The 22,318-nt window shown below is 44.7% G+C and overlaps 1 long non-coding RNA gene across 1 annotated transcript; it reads left to right on the top strand.

The window, feature by feature from the left end:
* The first annotated feature begins 8,507 nt into the window (after window positions 1–8,507).
* LOC125416389 (uncharacterized) lies at window positions 8,508–15,872 on the top strand. Its single transcript, XR_007236871.3, has 4 exons — window positions 8,508–9,002; window positions 9,090–9,308; window positions 12,591–12,637; window positions 14,291–15,872. It is a non-coding gene; the product is annotated as an uncharacterized LOC125416389 (long non-coding RNA).
* Window positions 15,873–22,318: the final 6,446 nt, after the last annotated feature.

Here is a 22,318-nt window from a genome sequence, read left to right as displayed (position 1 = left end):
TTGATGATGTGAACTTGGTTTCTGCATTAGCAATTTAATCACAGAGATTAAAAAATTAATGGGCTAAAGTGGAAAAAAAATGCCATTAAATTGGCCAAACGGAAACCCGTGCTCTCACAATTCAGCTTCTTCCAAGGTCCCTGGGGAATTTGCAGGTAAATAGTTTTCAATATTCTTGGTTTTAATGTTTCAAGGTTGCAACCCCCATCAGGGAGTGTGTCTGTGTGCATGCACACATATGCATCCGTGTACAAAGTAGTCAATGCTTGTTGTATAGGGAGATTGGTTAACATACAATATTTTTGGTGTGAGTCAACTAAAAATTGAGGAAAGATCATCAAGTGTCCACAGGTCAGCTAGGAATTACCGTGTGGGGCTGCATGGGCTGTCCGTTCTGTGAGCACAGGCAGCAGTGGCTTCCTAGGAAGCAGCTTCTCTATCTCTGGCTCATCACAGTGCGTGAAGAGCTTCTAACTAGGCATGTGGGAACGAGAAGGGAATGGTGTCATCCTTCCACAGGATAGGTTAGTAAGTCACTCAATTAACAACCAGAACAATGTGTTGTCCTTTTGCATATTATTGCCCTCCAGGGGTATGGAAAATACAGATTGCTTTTGGTTTTCCAGTTTTTATTTCTCCTCCTCCACCCCGTGCGTACCTCCGTGAGTCTATGTGCAGTATGTGCATGCAGGGGCCCATAGAGGCCAGAAGAAGGTGTTAGATTCTATGTAAAACTGGAATTACAGGCCATTGTGAGCTACCATGGGGCTGCTGGGATCTGAACCAGGGTCCTTTGCTCAAATAGCAAGTGCTTCTAACCACTAAGCCATCTTTTTAGCTCTCAGACTTCTCTTGATTTGCATTTAGATAAATGGATGTCAACAACAAAGCAGTAAATTATGATTCACAGGAGTTTTAAAAATGGTTGATACAACTAGTTTTGTGATTATAAATCACACATATGCAGGATTTGAATAACTTCTTCGTCATTTTACTGTCTTGAGAATTCTTTAGAGTTGTTCATGAGAACCCTTTAAGGATACTGGAGGTGAAGCATGGATTGGAAAGAAATACTCAATACCTGGGTCTGTGCCTGCTGTCCTGTGTGTGTCAGGGCTGCATGGCTGGTTGCTTCTCTCCCCATTCTCTCATTCCCTCTTCTTTCAGGTCCAGTTCCTCCAGGTTGCCTTCCAGGTGATCAAAGGGCAGGGAGGGCCTTGAAGACAGTCAGCTCCACTGTGCAGGTTCCCGCACATCTTGTGGAAGACACCAGTCAGAAGGCCCTCATCAAAGCAGAATTCATCCAGATATCTTTTCCAAGCACTGCAACAAGAGGGAAACGTGGTTAACCACAGCAGACCTGTAGTTTCAAACTCAGCATCCCCACAAAGCTGCCAGAGCAGAGGTTCCAAGGCAGCATTCCAGCCACCTGGAAACCTCTGAGCATCACCCAGATTTAAGAGGTTCAGGAGCCTAGCAATGAATGTCATTAGCTTTTCAACACCCAAATCTGGCAGCTCACAGTCACTCGTCACTCCAGGTCCAGGTGATGTGACGCCCTCTTCTGACCTCCATGGGTGCCTGCATTCTTGTACATACACAGCACTTGCCTAGCAGCCTGAGGGCCACCTTGAGGGCAAGTACCCATGCTTTGCATATGAATTTGAACATGTGAACATTTTCTAATTAGTTAAAACATGACAGTCAATAATGCTATCAAACTTGACAAAAGCGGATCACAGCACAGGACTCACCAGAGCCAGTGGTAGTCACCCCTGACACCACTGACCTGCTGTTGAGTGGCAGCTGAGCTCAGAAGCCCCGGATTCCACCTCTCAGCTCTGGCCATCATGGTTCTTTGACTCTGCACCTTTCCCCAGCCCAGCCTGATCTCTAGTCATCTGTGCATCCATCTTCTCGGCTCCAGCAGCAGGGAAGGTGCAGCTGCTTGGGAATCTGCAATTGGAGACTGGAAACATCTAATTCCTTCAGGACACCAGTTTCTATTTCCTCAGTAATTTGCAAAACCCCAAAAGTAGATCTTTTGCCTTCAATCTCATAGTTTACTTAGTTTATTTGTAATTGAGTCAGGTGAGAACAGTTAGACAAAAGAGAGATTATAAGGGAAGAGAGCTCCGTGGCTCTAACATTAAATAAATGAGAAAACCAAAATCCTTTTTTTGTCAATGCATCTGTTTTCTTACAGAGATGGATGGGGTACAGAGCTGAGCAGGGTATGTGTACAGGAGGCCAGCATGGATGAGGGTGTTTATAGGGGGCTTATCTCACAAAGGGATGGGAGGCACAGGCAGACAGCAACTATTTGAATGTGAAGAGACCTCTATTACACCTGGAAAGATGCATCCTCTCTGCTGGGTTCCTGTCTCTGGGCTTGCATTCTGCTCCTCATGACAGAGGCTTCATAGCCTCTTTCTACACAAGTAGATTGAGGATAAAGGGGGAGGGTTTGACCTCCATAGCCGAGACACACTCTGCATGGCTCTCCTTGTCTGCGAAGCAGCTTTGGAACCCATTTTGAGCTATATAGGTGATGCCTCCGTGGCCACTAGCCCAACAGGAACTCAGTGTCCCCTGTTGGACTCCCCTGAAGAGAAAGAAAAGCAATGCAAAGTTAACGAGATGTTTTAGGTTAGTTGACATGGTTCTTTCAACCTAGCCTTAACAACCATTCAGACCAGCTCACTTCCTGCCCTTTGGGGACCAGTATTCCTGGGGCATTTGACCAGGACCAGGGAACTGGGTTGTAAGGAATTTGTTCTTAATCCTGAGATAGAGCCACATGGGAAGAAGTTTGAGTGTCTGTGGCAGCGTCAGATGCTTTCATCCTGCGTGTCCTTGAAGCATCATCTCCTGTGAGTTGTATACTGCCCCAGGCACTCTGGGATAATATTTACACTAGAATAAGTATTGGCCTCATGTAAAACAATTGTTCTAGCATTTGGGAGCAATTAAAAGATAAACATGTGGGATGTATTGAAACAAGGAGGACATTTTTCTCTTTAGAGAACTGGGTCTCAAACTACATTCCAGAGTAGAATGCCTTTCAAAATGGACAGCTACCATACCATACCTTGGTTTGTCAAGGTCAGGGCCTGTCCAGTCACTGCACTGTGAACAAAAGCTGCCCACACGGTAGGACAACTTGTTGTAATGAGTGCTAGTTTACGTTCAAAAGGACAAGTCATGCATTCATTTACTTTTCTATACAACTGTTGCTGTGAGACAATAGTCTTTTATTCTGTCATTTAAATTGTATTGTTTTAATAAAATGCTAATTGGCCAGTAGCCAGGCATGAAGTATAGGTGTAGCAACAAGAATAAGAGAATTCTAGGAAGAGGAAAGGTCAGTCTGCGGTTCCAGACTTCCAGATGCAGAGGAAGCAAGATGAGAATGCCTCACTGATAAAGGTACCAAGTCACATGGATAACACAGACAAGAATTAATTTAATATAAGATGTAAGAAATAGTTAATAAGAAGCCTGAGCTAATAATCCAACCAGTTTATAATTAATGTAAACCTCTCTGTGTTTCTTTGGGACTGAACAGCTGCAGGACTGGGCAGGACAGAAAACCTCGGACAACTTATCTCTTCTGATAAGCAAGAAACTGATCACACTGTATGTTGACTAAAACACATCCAAGGATGACATACACTTGCCTTTAAGTGCTGTATGCATGTGTGTGTGTGTTTTCATGTGCATTTTTTTGTGCAGTATGCTTGTGTGCACATGCATGTGGAGGACAGAGATACATGTCTGAAGTCTTCCTCAATCCTGATCTACCTTAGTGGTTTCTGTTTGTTTGTTTTTTGAGACAGTCTCCCAGACAATTTGGAGCTTGCTGGTCCTCTAGCCTAGCTGACCACTGAGATCCAGGGATCTATCTGTCTGCCTCTGCCTCTCCAGTGCTGGGATTGTAGGTATTAGCTACCAAATCCAATATTTTTTTGCACATGGGTTTTGGAGATCTAAACTTGGGCCTTCGCACTATCAATCACTTTGCCAAGAAGCCCAGCCCTTGACTTTAGTATCTTCGCTATCACAGACTTGAGTTGTCTGAAAAGGTGTTAAACTCATAAATACTAAAACACAGGAAATGGGCGAGCTGTGGCAGCACATGCCTATAGTTCTAGCATGCAGAATCAGAGGCAGGGGGATTACAGTAAACTCAAGTTTAGCCTGGCCTGCATTGTAAGCCGCTCTCAAGTAGTTATTTCTCCTCAACTTTTTCTTTTATATTTTATCAATGAAGTTTATATTTTATCAATGAAGTATGAAAATTTGAGGCTCAGAATGGTCCCACTGTATCAAACATGCTTGTTTATTTGAGGTTGTCTCTCTCTTTCCTGGTTCATGCATGGATGGGGATACCTTTGTTTACATAACAATATGTCTATGATGATATCTTTGTCTATTTTCGATGACATTGTTATCCGTGCCACCTGTGCCCACGTCTTCACACATCCCCTGTCAGAAGCTCCTGTCTTCTGGATCCGGGCAGTCGGGAGCTTAAAGCACTCTGTGTGTGCCTTTTCCAAGGTTTCAGAGGAGTTGACCTGAGTTCTTAATGGAAATCCATGTTTGTTCAGTTAAAACAAATAGCCACAGAGCTGTTCTGTGCTGGGACTGGGAGTCGTGTGGACACCCACAGATAAAGCAGAGCCCCGGCCTGCTGCCTGAGTGCTTCCAGCGTGATGCTATTTAAATAGGCTATCAGGGATCGCCGGCCTCCATGTGCTCTAGGAGTTGCTGCCCCGAGGCTGCCCGAGGTTGCTAGACAACGTGCTGTCCTGCTGGAGTAGCTGCTGAGTTTTAGGCTTCACCATGAAAGTTGGTAATCACCCACACTCAGAAGGTACCTTCTTTAAATCAACAGTGGCCCCATCCTATTTACCCGGGTGCACACAGCATGACCTCCCTCCACCTGGTGCTTAAAGACGTTGCCTTCAAGCTGATCTTCCCAACAGTCCCTATTGTTTCCAGATCCCTGTCAGAGTCTGTGAACGCAGGGCTTCTCTCGCTTCCTCTCACGACTGAATGACCTGTCTTCTCAGATGCCATCAAGAAGAGTTCCTTCCTGAAGACTGGCCCCTACCTGCCTGTGCTCCCGGCTGCCATCCTATCTGAAGGCCTTCAAACTCACAAATCCTACCATAGCCTAGCCAAATTATGAATACTAGCCAAACCAAACAAGTATTAAAATATCCTTTTAATAGAGTTTTCAAGCCATGTGTGGTGGCTCGTGCCTAATAGTCCCAATACTCTGAAAACTGAGGAAGGCAGATTGGCATGACCTCAAGGCCAGCCTGAACAACATAGTGAGATCCTGTCTCAAAAAGATGAGAGAGAGAGAGAGAGAGAGAGAGAGAGAGAGAGAGAGAGAGAGTGATAGTGAAGCATTTAGCATTTGCATACTGAAGCAATCGGAATGGCAATGAGTTTAAAGCTAGCCTGGGCTACATGGTAGGTTCTAGTCCTGTCTGGGCAGTAATATCTTGTCTCAATGTATATAGTCTGTCTATCTATCTATCTATCTATCTATCTATCTATCTATCTATCATCTATCTATAGGCATATATAGTATATATGTGTATATGTTACCTGAGGGTGATTATGTTTGTGTCTATCTGGTATGTATTTATATATATGAATGTGTATTATTTGATTATATATGTGTCCATGAAAATCTTCTGTTGGTTTAATTTTCCTGGAGAACTTTGCTTGATGAATTATACAGGTCAAGACTCCTTCAAACAGGAGAGAGGCAACCTGGGTTAAAAGGGACCCCCATTGTCCTCAGTGGGCTACTCCTTACAGTGCTGTGAATCACTATAAATCTTGGGGGACTCAGTAGTGGCCAGTGATGTGTAGAAAGATCATAGTCTTTAATGTCAATCAGGATGTTGGTCATAAGCTGTTAGCAGGCAAATGTCTATGCAGATGTAAGAAAATAAAACACTACCCTGAACATTTGAGAACATTCCTTCTATCCTCACAGCGATCATGGGACTCCCAATACTGTTTGAGGTCTCTGACAGCTAAAAATTTGTCAAAAGGACATTCCTCCCCTTGAGTGTCCTCAATCATGTGTGCCTTCAGCTCTTCTGAGCCAGAGCCCCAGGACTTTCGACTGTTGATGGGATGCCCATCTACTCAACACATCCTGTCCTAGCCAATCCTCCCATCACACCTTGCCTGGCTTGGGTTTGGAGAACTGGAAAGCCACAGAAAGATAGTGTTGAATGGTAGATGAGACCAAAGTGATCATGGATGACTGTACCATCTGTTTACTAGAGAGACCATGCTGCGTCACCATGCCTGGTAGCTTAGAACGATGGTAACTGTGTTCTTATCTCTGTGGAGCACATTGTGGCCGAGACATTTCCTTCAGAAGTCCAGGAAATAGCTGCTTCTGATTCTTTCAACTCCTAGGGATCGCTTTCCTTGGCTTGTGGTCCCCTCACAACCATCTGGTGCTATCTTCCATACCAGTTCCATATGTCCAGATGTTGTATCAGGACCACCCTAGCTCATTAGGACCACATTTTAACAAGTCCTCTTGGCAATGTCACTGCTCAGCAAGGTCAATGTCTGAAGTTCTAGATGGATACATGTCTAGAGAAATTCGGTTTAGAGTAGCTGAGTGGTCACCCATAGGTTCCTTAATCATTGTGTCACCTATGTGAACAGAAACGGGAGGAGCATAGCCTGCTTTGAGGATATCTCAAGCAGGGAGAGAAGAAAAGCTCAGGATTGCTGGCATTCCCTGAACTGTGACTCTTCCATGGCATTCAGTATTCAAGGGACAAATAACCTATTCCTGAGGTAAATAACCCATTTTTGAGGTAACTAACCCATTTTTGAGAAAATTGTCATACTCCTGAGGTAGTTAATCAACTCCTGAGTTAATTAACCCACTCCCCAGGTAACATTCTACTCTGTTAACTACTAACCCACTCCTGAGAGGACTAAAATATTCCCAAGGTAATGAATCCATGCTAGACATAACCAGCATATTCCCGAGACGATCGCTAGACTCTAGAGAGGACTAATCCACTCCTGAGATGAATCGCCCACTCCTGATCATTTGTCCATGCCCTAGATCATGTCATTAATCCAAACAGCCTACTTGAGGTAACTTACCCATGCCCTGGATGATGCTGTTAATTCATGAATGGGAGCAGAGCTGTCCTTCAGACTTAAGCCTTTCTTAAAGACCCCACCCTTACTACTGTCGCAGTGGAAGGAAACTCCAATGTGAGTCTGAGAGGGGACAAAGGTTCCAGACAGCTAGGGGCTGTCACATCACCAAGACTTTCATTCATTTACTGCTTACTTTCCTTAGGAGGCTCAACCCACACCAGGTTCTAAGACAGGCACCTCTACCAGGGCTTTGAAAGTGCAGTGTTCGGCTTCTCTTCTATGTTGCTGGGTTGAACCATCAGTTCTGAAGGTCATTATATGGCCAAAGTCTTCACTAGGTCTTTGGTTCATGGAGTGCTCCCCAAGGTCAAGAAGCAGCATCTTCCTGGTCTGGTTGACAGACTTTTGCTTCCCCAGGTCCACAGGGAGAGTGGGTCTTGGTGACACCATGTGGAGACTATGGCTGGGTGAGGCCATTCAGCTCATAGTGACCACGGCTTGTCAATGTGCATAACTTCTCAGCTCAGAATTTAGAATGATTTCCCAAATGTAGAACCTGGGGTTGAGACTAACTGTTGAGAGTTCCCCATCAACAACATCCTAGAAGGCTTGACTGATAAGTCATTTCACACTGGGAATCCCACCCTTCACTCCCAGACCAGTTCAGATGTGCTGAGGACACCTCACCATGGAGGACCACACCATGTCTATCTCTTCTGAGGAGTAAGGAATGTCTCCTAGGGTTGTGAGAAAAGACAATGAGCCACTGTTCCCAGATCTTCCAACATTGTAGGTGGAGTCCATTCTCAGGGGAAGTCAGGCTTTTCAGGATTGAAGATCTCCCACCCCAAGGCTGACTCCTAAACCATCATGAGAGGCTTCAGAGATCTCTAAACCTTCAGGGCACACTCCCTAAGATCAAGTTCACTGTGTGGAAAGATCTACCAATAAAGCATCTAAACTATGTAATATTCTCTTTCGTATTGTCATTGCCCATGGTACAATTTCTAAGAGGATGTGAAGTCTGCAAAAGTGTGCCCTCCCCATTCTCCTGATGTCACAGGAGGCTGATGTGAGAGGTAGGTGGACAGCTGGGCAGATGTTGAGGATGCCGCTCCATGGAAGAGGTCAGAGGAGGGAGTAGGCCAGGTCATAGAAGGCTCTCAGTGACGGCTATGTAGAGTTGGGTGGAAATAAGTGGTTACATCAAAGAGGTAGTCACATTATGAGCACTGACTGGTCAAAACAGAAGGAGCTCAGTCCTCCACCCCTACAAAATGCTTGTACTTGGCACAGGCCTTTTATGAGGTTCAGAACCTCCTCACAGTAGGACCTACTCAGGATTCAGTCTCTCTTCAGAGAAACAGAGACAACAATGGGCTGTGGGAACCCAAGGGGACTCCTAGCCAAGTCTGCTCAAAAGAGCCAGTGGAAGCAGCATCGTGGACACACAACTGTCCTGCCATCCTGTGGTGAACGCTGACGTCTTTAGAGGAACCACGGGCTGCAGGAGGTTCTTGTCAAGCTAGGCACACAGCAGGACTCCAGGATAAGGCTGGGGAAGCCATCTTGGGAGAGGTTGTCCCCTGGATCCTGCACATCTGGGATGGTGATGCTTGGATGATGATGTGTGTTGGAGGTGAAGCTAATATGTACAGAGGATGGACGGTCACAGAACTGGGCACGGGTCATTATAGAGAGGGCAGGCCTACCCTTGGCCTTCTGTTCACACATTCAAAGGACTGTATAACCTCAGCAGGGCGTGGGCACCACTGGTCCTCAGAAGACTTTACTCTCCACCATTCGCCCTCTGAACTTGTACATTTACTCATAGACAGGTGTGTATGTAGAACCCTAAAGTAGGGGCTTAACATAACTCAAGATTGACTGCCAAGTCCTAAAATGGCTGTTCTTTTCCCACCCAGGTACAAAAACTTGGGGGCTCTCTTAGACTTGGTCCTTCAGAAGACCAGAGATCAGCTGGGTCAGCCTGGACAAGCTTGGGGCAAAATCCAGCATCCCATCTGGACGCCATGGGAGCCTGCTGTGCGGTGACCAAATGCAGCTTCATGTTGGCTTTTCTGTCTGTGCCAGGTTTTCTAAATTTAGAGAGGCCTTCAGAGACTCAGATCAAGATGGTCGGGGTATTATTTTTTATCTTAATTGTCTCCTTTTTACTTTAAAAAAATAATACAATCAAACCCCAAATACAACAGTAGAGGGAGTGGATTAAATTGACAGTCATATAAATGAGTTTGTCTTTTTGCGGAAAGTCAAATTATTGAGGATTAAATGCTTTGCTACATTCTAAAAATACCAAGCAGGATTTAAGAGGGAGAGCCCCGGAATGCTGTGACAGGAGCTGACAGCCAGGCTGAGTCCTCCTTGCTTCCTCCGAGGTGTGTCCTCATTAGGACGCGCATTCCCGCTTAACCAGGGGGGAAACGGGCCCAGGATGGTAACAATCCTAACTCAGCATCTCCTAATGAAAACAGAATATTCTATAGAGGTAAAAAAAAAAATCAATAGATTTTAGCCAGCCTTATGCTAATGAGGTACTCAAAGTTCTTCACCAGTCTCCTGGGAGTCGAAGAAATTACGACACAAACCTCGGCCTCAGTAGGGTCAGCACTTTACTGTTGGGATCTTTCTTCTGTGCCTTTAGACCAAGCTTGGACGCTCAGTGATGCAGTATTGATTTAAAGATGTATTTGTTCTCATCTGTTCAGAAAGAATACTGAACGTGTGTTGTGGGTTCCCTCTAATTGGATTCAGCATGTTTTGTATTAACTAATTAGGAGCTTGCTTTTTTGTGCTCCCTGCATTTTTGTCTGCTCAGCTATTTCAGTCCTCTTTATTCAGTGAAACTGGGATGCTAGATTCATTATTTTCTTTTAAAATGTTTGACGGTGCCATTTCAGCCCATGGAGATGCCTGGGGTACAGGCAGAAAAGCCAATGTTTTCCTCTGGGCCCCTCCCAGTGTTCTCCTGTGATAACATCATGGCCACCCTCCTCTCCCTGCCTGCCTGTCACACAGCAAGTGCACGAACGCACACACACACACACAACGTGCATAGTTGCAGCTGACCTCAGCCCCCACGTATACTGAAGGCTGCATAGGCCATCTCTTAGAGGCTCATTTAGTTTTGGATGATGCCTTTAAATGAGATAGTTGCTTGGCTGCACCAGTCACAACTCACAAATCAAGCGTAACCACTGAGGGCTTTCTTTGGCTTAGAATTCTGAAGGGGTTGGCTCTGGGGTGAAGGAAATGTTATAGAGCTGCAAGGCACTGAAACGGGTTCTACCCTGCCCATGACTCTGCCAGGTCACCCTGCTCAGTGCTTTTGAGGTGCACAGATGTTCCAAGCTTGAGCAATCCTAGAGAAGAGCTGGGAAGGGGTGGAGCAGGTCTCTGAGAGAGTCCTGAGCAAGAGAGAGCCGTGGTTAAGCAACAAGCCCCAGCAGTAGGGTGGAGAAGAGCCACAGAAGATAAACACATTCTATGATAGACAAGAAGGGAAAAGAGTCTAGGGCAGGTTCCAAATGAGGCAGACTTGGAAAGAGAAGACGTGCTAACCCAGCTACAGTCAGCTTGAACTCCTGACACTCACACATGGCCACCTCGGTAGTTGGCAGAGCATGCAGGTAGCTTTGCTGTTTGCCACCAGCACACTCAGAGACTGGTGACCATGTGTTCAACTCAAGATCTGGATACATTCTTGGGGGTAGGGAGATGGCTCAGTAGGTAAAACATGCTTGCCCCACAGGCATAACACCCAACTTTGGATCCTCAGCACCCACAAAAAAAGAGATGAGCCTGGTAGCATATTTATCTAATCCTGTTGTGGGGAAAGAGAGTCAGGAAGATTCCTGAACTTCACTGCCCATGCAGTCTTGGTGAAATGATGAGCTTCAGGCCCAGTTAGAGATTGTCTCAAAAAATCAGGTGGAGAATGAATGAAGACAATCGATATTGACCTCCAACTTCCAAGTACACATATGCGTATGTACCCATTTACACTCATGAGCATGCCCACAAAAACATGTATATACAACACACACACACACTCATAAACACAAATATATTTTTGTAACTGACTAAAAGCTTTTGATATCCTTTCAATCCCATACACAAATTCATAATAATGTTTCATAGAGGCAGACTCCCTCCTGGTTCTCTCAAAATACTCTCATGGAAGGCACTTGATGTAGGTACGTATGCAGGTCAGGATGGAAATCAAACTGACCCAGAAGACAAGAGAACTACAGAGGAACTCAGAGGAGCCTTTGTTACTCGGGTGAAATGATTCCATGTCTATCTGCATTGAAAAAGCACCATAAAGTAAGGCAAAAATGCAATGCCCAACCAATTGGAAGACTTATTTTAAGAAACCTTGGTATTTGGATATTTGGAGTCGTCTTTGAACTTAACGGCAGAAGAATGAGGTTGCATGGTGTATTCTTCTTAGGGTGTTGACATAACTGCAACGTGTGGCTGATTTTCTCACTTAATTTCTGGCCTCTTCATGTTGCACAATTCCATGGGTGTCTCCTGTTTCACCCAAATGATTTTTAAATGGAATTTTCAGTCCAGTAGGAAAAATAGCTACTCCAGTACCCCAAGGTGCACAGCTATACCCTCTCATACCTTAACTTTTCATTTGGAAAATGAGATACAAGACAAACAAGATGGCAGGTGCTGTAGAATCCAGCTACCTGCCCAGTGAGCTCTGTGGGTCTGTCTTCCTCTACCTCCCTTTCCCTTGGGTTAGAGACTTGAAGTAGTGCACCTGCTTTGCCTGTGACCTTGAGCAGGGTCTTCCCGCTGGTGCAGCAATTGTTTTCCACACTGAGCCCTTAGTTCTGGATGTTTGATGAGGTCATTTCTCACTCCCTGCAGTCCCTGGAGAGAGTGGCATTACTACAGGCCAGCCTGATGTAGATAGCAGCTCACTGAAACTCTCTTCCAGGCAAATTCTGCCTTGTTTTGAATTGACAAATGAAGCTGGCCATCACAGCGTCCACCTCCTGATTTTACATGAACTTGGTCTCGTTTCCAAATGAAGTCCTATCACTTGTACTGAGAACTGGGACTTCACTGTTCTCTGAGGGACAAATTAGACAAAAGGCAGCCATGGCATCCTGAGAAGGTGCTCTGAAATTCACCATACTTAAGGCTCAGGGAGGTAGAAAAGACCTGAGATACGTGAAGGCTTGATGCTCTCTTGGGCCTAAAGATGGGGGCTGCGAGAAGATGGTTCAGAGCCTTGGTTAAAGACTGCTGCACACTATGAGCTCTGTCTTCTGTGGTCAGTTCCTTAGGCTCTGTCTCTGGGGACTGGGTCTAGGAAGAATGTTCCAGTCACTCTAAAAGAACTAACCTCTCATTATGACCTGTGCTTAATTTCTTTCTGTTTCCAGGAACTGGGATCAAGGAAAGCTATCCTCGGGCTACAGCGGCTGTGCTGGTGAGTGCTCCAAGACAGGACTCCTTAGAGGCTTCTGAGTGGCTCTTTAGAGGCTGTAGATCCTGGTGGGATCCATACAGCTGTGAGACTCTCTAACTTTATTTTCTTATTTCTCTACTGATCTGCTTGGCATCTGTTCATCCCAGGGTCATGGTTCAGATCCCAGTTTCCTTATTTTCTGTGGGTTTGGCACTCTTGCTTTTGGGTTCCTCACAGATCTGGGGAATCTGCTCCTTCAAGGCTGGTAAATTATTAAAGATGATGGTAGCGTGCTAGTGGCCTGCAAACCGCTTTACCACCAAGGACTTTCCATTCCCGAAAGAACTCAGGGCCAGAAACCAGACAACTTCAGTGGAGCATCCCTGTGACCATGGCCACCAGGTCTTTTCAGCCAGCGATCCTGCAAAGTCTGCTCTGATCTCATTTGCCTTTTGCAGAACATCACAGTGAAAGCTCTGGCCTGGAAGCTTCTGATTCTCCCTTCCTCACCGGTCCCGGCTCTTCATCATGTGGCTTTTTCCTAGAGAAAAGACCATCAGTGGAAGCTTCTGTTCCATGTTGCTGGGCTCTCTATGCCATCCCGGTTGACAAACCTGAGTTCAAAATAAGGCATCAGGGGAAAAACAGTCTTTCAAATAGCCAGCAGGGCGAGAGAAGACCTTGAGGGAACCTGGTGAGGGACAGTCTTAGGGACTGTGATGGCCCTGACCGGCAACTGGGATCCACACCACTGCCACATTCTGTTTAGAAGCAGTGCTTAGGACACAGGGCCACAGACCCCATCCTGAGGCAAGACGCACAGAGGCCATCTAAATGTTTCCTCACCTCAGTAAGAGTTGTTTAGCGAGGTCACGCGGATTGAGTCAGAAGTCACGCACAGCTGCTGTGAGCATCTTGCTAACTCATGCATTAGTGCCCAGTCTCATGGCTCGGTGACTAGGAGCTCTGACATGCCAAGCCTCCAGATTTGTCAGCCATCCACCCACACTGCAGGAGTGCAGGTACCTGCACAGCGTGAGGCCACCTAGACCACAGGCCCGTCTCCGCGGGGGTGCCCTGTGATTTAGTGGATAGAGTGTCTGCCTTAGCAGAAACTCCACGCTGTGTCAACAGGTGGCGAGCACATCCGATCTGTTCTTGACGTGTATGACTTCAGCATGATCTATTTCTTTTTAGTGGGTGTTTATTTTTCCTATGGATGATTTATCGGCTTCAGAATGAGCTGTGTCAACTACCACACATGGCATATTAATTCCCGCGTGTCCTCAAACATTTCCTCAGCAATGTCCCTTATTCCAGCTTCATGTGCTCGCACCGGCAACATCGTATCCTTTCTTTATTTGAATTAAGAGCTTTTTCTAGCTATTCTCCGTGGAGGTGGGGGAGTGTGGGCATATGGAAAGCGAGGTTTTATTTAAAAAAACCATTTTACAGCCTCTCACACAAGAGTGTTTAACACATTAAATATTTCATTCCAAAGTTTCAATAGGCTGTTGTTTAGTTACCCACAGTTAGGTTTCATCTTATTTTATAGTTATAATCATTTCCATTACTGTGACATTAAAGGTTTAAACTGATTAAAACTGGCTGTATAGAAAGGCACGTGGGTTCATAAAGTTGTGGAATGCACATATGGCCGTTTCCATTTCGCAGTGGTGATTGAGAGTGGAGACGTGTAGAAGGCGGCTGGGTGCAGCGGCTCTGCTCACAGCACCCTCTCCCTGGCTACTGCAATGCTCGCTCATTTGGGCAACAAACACTTGGTGACCAAGAACCATCAGTGCACCCCAGGCAAGTATTTGGTCCATAACCAACACTGTGTACCTGGAAAGTACCTGCTCAGAACCATTGCCACAACAATCAGACATCTAAGCCCGTGCCACCACTGTGCACTAACACCTGACTCAGAATCATCACTGTGCACTGGGAAAGCACCTGATACAGAACCACCAATATGCACCTGGCAAGTACCTGGTCTGCAATCATCACTGTATGCCAGGCAATCACCTAAGCTGGTGCCACCACTGTGCGCTAAGAAGATGGTATACTACACTGAAGAAAACAGGGAGTGGGAGAAATGGGCTTCCCCAGGGAAGAGCACACCAGTGCCAAAAGGTCAGCCCTGAAAACACACTTACAGGTAGCAGTACACACATACACACACACACACACGCGTGCGCAAGCACGGACACATGCACACATGCATGCATGCATGCAATAGCAATTAGTGAAAAAAGAGGCTATGGATTTGACCCTCACTGCACACTAAGCAGCCCTGATCTGGAACCTTCAGTGCACCAACACACAACTTATACCTCTGTATGTTGATGTAATTTTATACATTCCAGAGAGCTACCTATCCATTAAATCACATTGCTGAATAAGCCCTTGTTGAGGCAATTTTATTTCTCTTGAATAAGTTCTTAGAAATGGCATTGCTGGAGCGGGTATGGGATGCATGTAAAATTTTAAGAAGTTGCTTAAAAGACTCTGAAAGATATTTCAGTGCTTTGCATGCCTACTGTCAATGAACAAGAGTTCTGGTTGCTCCAAATTCTTTCTGGTCGTCTATGGTTTCAGACCTTCAACAGTCTTAGTGTTTCTATTGGAAATACAGTCACTTTAATTCACATTTTCATGGGAGCTAATGATGTTAAGCAATGAGAGATTTTTGTTGTTGTTGTTTTGGTTTGGTTTTTTGGTTTTTTTCTAGTTCTTTTCTAGTTCTATTGAGCCAGGATGGCCTCAAACTCATGACACCCTGTCCAAGGCTCTCGGTTACTGGAATTGCAAGTGCAGTCTCCTTTACACCCAGCCAATCACTTGGTAATTTGCTGTTTTTATACTTAATATGATTTTATAAAACCCAATTTTTATTGTGTTGTCTTCATTTGTTCTTGTATTAGGCACATTTTCATCTCTTAGATTTCAGAGAATACAATCCAGTTGCTTGGTGTAATATAAATTGTTCTTAATAAAACCCTGGAGTCAGATGTCGGGGTTAATGCTGAAGAAGAGAGAGAAGCAGAGCAGCCAGCCACGAGTGAGACCTTTTACTTCTACTGAATTCTCAGACCAAAAGAGCTGTCCTGTCCTCAGACTGCCTCCTCGGACTGCAATGAACAATAAGCTCCTGTCTCCCCCCGCATTATGTTCCTGTCTCCACCCAACCATATCACTCCTGTCTCCACCTCTCTAATTCTGAGATTAAGGGCATGGGATTGCAAGTGCTGAGATTACCTGTGTGTGAGCTCTCTTTCTCTTTAAGACTAGATAAATTTTGAGTAACCCAGGGTGGCCTTAAACTAGCAGAAATCCCTCTGCCTCTGTCTCTTGAGAGCTGGAATTAAAGGTGCATGCTACCATTCCCTGGTCTCGAATGCCTTAGTTCTGCACTATGATCTACAGGCAAGCTTTATTTGTTAAAGCACAAACAAAATACCACTCCAGCTTGGTCCTGTGCAGAACACAGGAGCAGAACGTTGTGGTACTGGGAGCATCGGAGGAGGTTCTCCACTTCCTTGTGTATATGGAAGGAAGGAGGGAGAAAGAGAGAGTGAGAAAGAGCTAGAGAGTGGGGGAGAGAAGATTTTGGCATGATAGAGCAGCCAGGCAGGCCTCCTTGTTGAGCTACTTCCTCTAACTCAGCATCACATCCTAAAGTTTCTAAACAGTGCCACTAGCTAGGGACTAAATGTTCAACGCGTGAGTCTGCAAGAGAAATTTTATATCCAAACTATAATATTCTGCTCCATCCTTAAAAGGCTCATGCTATGTCATAATGCAAAGTGCATTTACCCTACCTTCAAGCATCCCCAAAGTCAGAACAGTTCCAACACTGTATAAAAGTCCAAGTTCAAAGTCTCCTTCGAGACCCAAGGCAAACTTTAAGCTGTCTACTCCTATAAAGTCAAAAACAAGTGACATACTTTTAAGATATGCTGGCATGGAACGAACATTCTAGTTCCAAAAGTGAGGAATGGTTGAATAGCAAGGAAGGATGGGGTCAGAGCAAGGCCAGAATCGAAGCAGTACGTCCTAGACTCCTAATCAGGACCTGGAGCGCATGATGTCCAGGTGTGAGGTCACAGACATCAGCAGCCCCATCCATCCCCGTGGGCTTGTCATCTGAACCCTCATGGCCTCTCTCAGGCTGACTCCATAGTATCTGGTGATTTATAGGTACCAGCCCCACCTACCTGGGATTGCCAGCCTCATGGGGTCTCCACTGCACCTAGGGCTTACCACTCACATTTCCACACAGTGAGCCTGTAGGATGAAGATGGGGGCCCCAATGGTACAGAAGAACTGGGTGATTGTCCAGGCACTGAGATGTCTCTCTCAATTCTGCAGTTTTGGAAGTTGTTTACAATGCTCTTCCTGTTTCCTTCGGTAATATTGTATCGTCTTGGGTTCTTTGGAAGAACAGCATGTGCTCTTAGCTTCTGAGCCATCTTTCCAGTGCTTCATTGTGCGATTTTCACACCTGCATACATTGCAGTCTGCTCATATTCATAGCCTTTCACCATTACTATTCCGCCTCTTCCCTTCGCCCGATTGGATTCCCTTCGTCTTTCTTAGTAGGCTCCCTCCTACTTTCTTGATTCCTTCCCTCGGATCCACAAAGGAAAGAAAATCTGGTGGTCGTCTTTCCGAGTATGGCTTGTTTTCCTTAACGTGATCTCCAGTTCTGTCTTCCTGAAGTGATGTAATGTTGTTCTCTATGTGGCTGAACAAAACTCCATTGTGTACATGTACCAAAATCCTTTCTTCATCTAGAGTACCAAAGTAGGCACAGGCCTGGTTCCATGAACAGTCTCTTATGAATATAATCGACATGGCTGTGCACGTAGCTATGTAACTTCAAGTTTTATGAGGAATCTTTACTCTGATTTCTGTTGTGGGAATTCCCTACGCCTCCATTTTCTCTACATCCTCCCCACCACTGCTATTTTTCTGTTTCCTTGAGGACATCCCATTCTGGCAGGGATGATTTGAACTCTGGACGATTTGAACTCTGGATGATTTGAAAGGGATGATTTGCCTTTCCTGATCGTTAAAATGTGTGTATTGATTATTTGTACAGTTTTCTTTCGAAAAGTGCCCATTCTGTTTGTTTGCCCCTTATGACCAAATTATTTTTTCTTTGAGGTTAATTTGTTTATTTAATTGCACGTGAGTATGTGCCAGTGCAGTGAGCTCAGAGGTCAGAAAAGGGCATCAGATCTTAGAGCTGGAGTCATAGGCCACTATGAGCCACCAGATGGGGTATTATGGGGTATTTATTGTGGACCAAATTTGGGTCCTATGAAGAGCAGCAAAATGCCTTTAACCACCGAGCCCCTCTCCAGCCCTGAAGTGGAATAATCACTCTCTTCTTTCAGGGTTTTATGTACGGATTCCTTGGTGTGTCCTAAGCAGTCATCCTCTGTTGGAAGAACAGCAGTCACGATTTCCTCCCATTTGCCTTGGCCATTTCTTTTGCTGTTGGTTGGAAGTATTCTAAGCTTTATTATTTCTGGTATTTCTGTAACTTGTGGCAAACAGAATTTTTAGTTAACATAGGCTTGAATCTACCATTTTAGCTTTGACCCTTGCTTTAAAGAAAAAGAACAAGATATCTTTTCTTCTGACAAAGCTGAGAGGAAGCTCCCTTTCTCTGCTCGAAGACTTGTTTGTAATTTCACAATCATTTCTCAAGTCTGCATTGAGGTGGTTTGGGGCTGCCCTGAGCAGTTCTCATTCTTCATCAAGTTTGTGAGTTGTCTGTTTCATCTGTGTGAAACACGGGGCTCCATGAGGGCCTCCGTTTTGAAAACCATCTTATAAACACTGGGCTGCATCTGGATTTTTACTTCTTAGTCCCACACTATCTCCATTCCTCTCGTACAGGGTCTTGGGTTTTGAATTCACCTGAGGCATGCCCTTTGACTTTTTCTTCTTGGTGTGCCTGGATATTACTTCATCCTTCATTTTGTCAAATAAATTTCAGATCATCTTACAAGTTTCTATGAAAAAAATTGCATATTGTTGGTGAAACAGCATCAATAGAAGTTAATTAGGGGGAAAACAACAGCCAGTAACACATGAACACTGCGCATCTCTCCTTCATTTAAATTTTGCAGTACTTCTTGAGAGGAACTTGCAGTGTCAAAGGTAATGCTGAATGTCTTTGTTACACAGCGGGTGTTTTCAGTGGTGTTGCTATTTCAGTTTAGTTTTTTACTTTTTGAGTAAACAGAATTTTGATTTTTTGGTACTAAATTCTGTATTGCCCCGAATTTCACCAGTAGTTCCAGTCCTGTCTTAGATCCATGAGGCTTTTCTACACTCCCATCATAAAATCTGTGACTGAAAAAAACCCAGGGTTACTTCCTTCCCGTCTGAATGTCTTTCACAGCTTCCCCGGGTCATCTGCAGCCTCTGAGAGAAGAATGAGTTGAACCAGAGAGAAGAAAACTCTGTGTCCTTACACTGTGGTGTGAACACCTGCTGTTCACATGCAAAAGGTCCTAGATGCAAATCTCTCCCTGTACACCTCTGACTATAGGATAAGCTCATATTTACTTTTCGCGTATAGGGTTTATCATAATGACTTCTGCATTGGAAACGCAGAGTTTTCTGCATGCATTGCTGTTATTATACCATCTCCCCGTATCTATTAATATGGTCGAATGAACTCACTATCTTTTATGCATGAAGTCAATCTTTCATATTAAAGATAAATCCATGTTGATCATGACAGAGCTTAATGGGGCTTTTGGTTGTTATCAGGGCCTTATTTAGAGGCTTCATAAAGTAAGTGAGAATGTCCCCATTTCCCGCCTGTTGGGGAAGAAGTGTCAGGCTTGGAATCACTCCTCCTTGCAATCTTCGACAGAAACAAAAGCAAGGGGCTAGAGATGTGGCTCATCTGGTAGAGAGCTTGTTAACACGCACAAGCCCTGGGTTCAATTCCAGCATAAATCATGTCTGATGTCACAAGTATACAATCTCAGCACCCAGGAAATAGAAATAAGAGGATCAGAGGTTCAAGGTCATCCCTACCTACATAGTGAAATCAAGGCTAGCCTGGAATACATGAGACCCAGTTTCAAAAAAAAAAAAAAAAAACAAATGGTGTTGTAGAAAGGCTGCTTGTTTGATTCCGGCTGCTCAGTCCTGAAAGAACCACACAGAAACTATATTATTTGCAATACTGTTTGGCCAATAGCTATTTGCTATTAATAAGAATAATAAGCGTATTTCTGGCTAATTCTTATATCCTAATTAACCCATCTCAACTAATCTGTGTATCACTACGAGGCTGTGGCTCACTGGTAAAGTTTCAGCATGTCAGTCTCTGGCAGTGGCTCTATGGCTTCTCTCTGAGTCCGCCTCCTTTCTTCCAGCATTTAGTTTAGCCCCGCCTAGCTCTACTCTACCCTATCACAGGCTTAAGACAGTTTCTATATTAGCCAATGGTATTCACAGCATACAGAGGAGCATCCCCCATCAAAATAAAAAGCAAAAGAACAACTTTCTAGGCTTAACTTTTCTTTGAAGTAAGAAGTGTGTGTGTGTGTGTGTGTGTGTGTGTGTGTGTGTGTGTGTGTGTGTGTTCTGATCAATTTCTTCTTGAGCTTTCTCTGTCAGTTCATCTAAGCACTTTTATTAATTTATGCCTTATTGCGGGTACTCAGTTCCCATCAGTTTTTTCTCTGGGCTCTCTCCTGGTGACCAGGTCTCATTTCTGCTAGTAACAGTTTGTGCTTTTGTATTTCTTGCTCAGTCTTGCTAGAGATTTTTCACCCCAGCCCATCACTGATGCACCAGTATCACTTCTGTTTATATTCTTGAAGAAAAACCTGACATTATCAAATTTCTCCATTATTTTTCTTTCTAAACTTTCTCTGGTCCTTATTTATATCATGCCATTCTGGTGGGCTTTGATTTACTCTTTTGTGCCTTTGTCGTCTTAGGGCAAGAGGCAGGGGCTGACTTTGACTTTCCTCTCTCTGATAACAATGTTTACAGACATCAGAGCTGCTCTCCTGGCTGACTCAGCTGCACCTCAGGAACTGACACAGAGGACATCAAGACCACTCAGTTTAAAGGCTTTCTCTTCTCTCTGGGTTTCTTCCTTGATTCCTTGGTGATGCAGTTTGATAAATACTTGTTCTTCACATGTGTGGAAGTTGTCTAATGTTTTAGTGCTATTGCTTTAGACATCAAAACCTCTTTGCCAGAGAGCAGGCTTTGCGCAGTTTCGAGGTCCTATATGGTTTGCAAAGGCAACTTTCCACGGGACTGGAGAAGACAATGCTTTCTTGTCATTGGGAAGAGTCCTCTGCATATGACAAACAAGTAGGTCGATGCACCTACTTCAGGCTTGTGCACTGAATCTGTATTTGGGCTTCGTTTGACTTGGGTTGGGTATTTGGGATGGTTTATTATTTATTTGCAACTTGATAAGGTCTAGACTCATCTAGAAGATTCTAGGTATGCCTGGGAGGGGTTTTCTTGATCAAGTACTTGAAATGGAAAGGCCTAAATATGGGCAGCACCTTCTTCCAGAGGCCCAAGTGTGAGGAAATCTAAGCTTTTGCTTCCTGCCTAATGGTACTTTGTGTCTTGTGGGGAAGTCCATCTATGTTGCCACTGCCAGCACTGCCACCCTTTAATGATATCACAGTTTCCTCCGGCTTCCAAAAAGGACTAAGGATCAGGAACTCTCTAGGAATCTTTTAGCCTTCAGCACTAGACTGACAAAAGCTACTGATTTTCAACTTCTCTAGTGTAAAGACAGACATTGTTGGAAAACCCAGACTGCATCATTAAGGTTGATTGATTAATTAATTAATAACATGATTGACTCATGTGCAGACAATTGAATGAAATTCCATTTGTAATAAATGCCACTCTATTGGTTCTGTTCCTCTGAAGAACGCTGATGAATATGTTCCTTGGACAGGTAAGGATGACTCGGGTATGAGAGAGAGGCAGCAAGGTGTGGTAGGAGAGCATTATGCTGAGTGAGGAGTCTGCGAGGCTCTGGGGAGACACAAGGAAGCAGGCAGCATCATGGCTGTCCTGAATTCTCAAGGGCCTCCAAGAGGTGTGCCAAGGATCTCCAAAAGGCTTTCATGGACAGAAAAGCTGATACCCTTGGTCAAATATTGATGTTTCCTCCCACGCATACAAGTGCAAACCCAGTCACCCGGGCGATGGTCCTGAGACGAGGAGGCCACAAAGACGGGATTCAGTCATAAGACAGAGTCTGTGCACAGTCCAACATCCTTGAGACCAACACCCCTAACTGAAGAGGTCTGGCAACATCAGATTGTCTCTAGTCCATCTGAGTAACGATCTCATCTTTCAGATAACCTAGCAGCAGGCATCTTCTTGGAGGCAGAGATGCAGTTCACTCCCTTCCTTTGGTGTCCTGAACTCTAGAATCTGTTTTTTTATAAATCTCCCAGTCCTAGGCACTTTGTGACAGTATCACAACACATTGAGACATCAACCCTTTATTTAGTTATTCACTTTATTGGTAAGGGTGGCCGTTTGTTTAGGGTTCTTGAGAACTGGAATGGCTTCAAACACCCTCAGAGAATATCTTCCAGTTTGTCCAGTTTGTTTCTTTTAGTGTGCATGTACAAATGTATGCATGTTTGTGTGTGTGTGTGTGTTTGTGTGTGT

The sequence above is a fragment of the Myodes glareolus genome, chromosome 15, assembly GCF_982192425.1.
Source record: "Myodes glareolus chromosome 15, mMyoGla1.1, whole genome shotgun sequence".
Lineage (NCBI taxonomy): Eukaryota > Metazoa > Chordata > Mammalia > Rodentia > Cricetidae > Myodes > Myodes glareolus.
The sequence above is the reverse complement of the archived record's forward strand: the minus strand, read 5'-3'. Positions and strand labels throughout refer to the sequence as shown.